The sequence below is a fragment of the Apis dorsata genome, unplaced genomic scaffold (genome assembly GCF_000469605.1).
Source record: "Apis dorsata unplaced genomic scaffold, Apis dorsata 1.3 scaffold_553, whole genome shotgun sequence".
NCBI lineage: Eukaryota > Metazoa > Arthropoda > Insecta > Hymenoptera > Apidae > Apis > Apis dorsata.
Genome location: NW_006263769.1, coordinates 169,679 through 172,032, shown reverse-complemented (window position 1 = coordinate 172,032; position 2,354 = coordinate 169,679).

The window sequence follows — 2,354 nt, the reverse complement described above, 5'->3', positions numbered from 1 at the left end:
TTTTTTTTTTTTTTTGCTATAAGTCGTCGAATATGGCCACGTGATAATACATAAAAAAAAGAATGGATGCAAATTGTTAAGTATTACGATAATAATGAGAAATAGATTGAAATGTGCAGAAATAATTCTAGTGTAATATTACAATAATTTGTTATTACTTATTATTTTTAAGATATACAAATACATGCCAAATGGGATGTGTTTTATCCCATTATCTCAAGCGTGTGGAACTGATTACATGATAAAAAAGAAAAGGAAGAAAAAAATTTTGTAGAGATTCATTATATACAAAAAACTTATAACAAAAATAGAAAAATACATTTTTGTAAGAGTCTAAATGAAAGCATTTTTTCAATTTCGCGTTTTTATGATCGATCGATAAAGAAGAAAGTGCATAACGATAATAAAATATCAGTGTTCATAATGAATTAATAAAATGTATACAATGACGAAATGATCAACGCGCAAATTGAAAAATAGATTCTCCTTTCAAAATTGACTCGCTGCAATAATTCTAATTGCAATCAATTATTTGTCAAAATATTATTTTTGGTTATTTTTTATTTTTATTTTTTTTTTTTTGCACCAATAAAATAAAAATTTTCCGAAATTAAAAACTTTTCGATTATCGATGAGCGATAATGATTGTATTTTCTCATTTTATTCCGCCAAAGTGCGTACAAATAATTTCATAGTCATAAGTTCCGACAGAGGAAATATATTTATTTATTTAATATATGTATGTAGCTATATCTATATATATATTATTTACATATGTATTTTTTTGCTGAATGTCGGAAAAAACTAAAAACGTGTATTCATTGCATTAAAATATATTCTATCGTAAATGTTGTTTTTGAAATTATTAATTTTAAATAAGAAAATATACAAGAATATACATTAATAATATGTGCATATTTCATGAATTTATTCGTTTCCATTATTGTAAGCATAAATAATATATTTTCATCTCAATTAAAAATATCACCATTGAGTATTTAAAAAGTGAATATTTACATTTTTCGCTATATATATATATTTCATGGACAATAAAATACAAATATATTAAAATTAGAATTATGCAGCCTTCAACAAAACTCATGATGTATATATAATTATCATTTAAATTCAATAATTAATCTTTAATTAATTATCAATTAAAATAAATAGTTGATTAATTTTCATTTTTTAAATTTTTTGTTTTCAATATTACTTTTAATATTTTGAGGTTGTATGTATTCAATGGAAAAAAGACAAAAAGAAAAATATTTAATATATAGTTTTTTTGTATATTAATATTAAAATAACTAAATGATAATGTGTAGCGCCAACTGCCTACTGTTGATAAATATATATAAAAATATACATATATACAAATATTAAATATTAGATGTATATTAGATGTATACAAATATATATACACAATATATGTACAAGATATTTCATTTTAATCTTTATATGCGATTATCTTAGAAATTCTTCGATTCAAAAAAAATGTTTCAAGTGGAAAATTATCTTTAGATCAATTAGTTTTAAGACATTCTGAGCGATATTTATTGAACGTTAGACGATTTTTATTATATGTCTTCCAAAATCATTCAAAGTTAATTATGATTTACGATTAATTCATGTAGGACAATAAAAATATAATATTTTGTATAAAAATAACTTATCGAGAGAATTCATCGTGGTTATTTATTTACAGAGTATTAGAAAAAAAATATAAAATAAAACTATTTTTCAGAGTTAGAATATAAAAAAAAAATAAATTCATATATTAAATGAATATAAATATAATAAAAGAATTTATAACATGAATGATTTTGAATGATATCAAAAGACAAATCATTAAAAAATTTAGAAATTTAACATAAAAAATATACAAGTATATAATATAGTATAGTTTCACTTAGAATCTTAAAATCACCTATATATATGCAATACATGTATACACAATTTATGTCCATTATAAGATTTCTAGAAATAAATTCAAATAAATTTTATAATTAGATAAAGATTAAAATGATATATTTTGTATGCGTATAAGATGTTCCATAAATTTTATTGTCTTTAGCATTTTTTATTTATATAGCAAATTTATTAAATAAGTATACATTAAATATTAATACATCGAATTCATCAAGTTTCGAATTTTTATTATACTATTTTTTTTATGTATTATACATAGATATATAAAGCAAATTTTTATAAATATCAATTTTCTCGATATATTTTTTGACAATATAATTATTTTTAATTTGTACAAAAATCATTTTAAAATTATATTCCATTTATTATATAGATATATGTATAATATATTTATAAGTATAATATTAATTAATATTTATAATTTA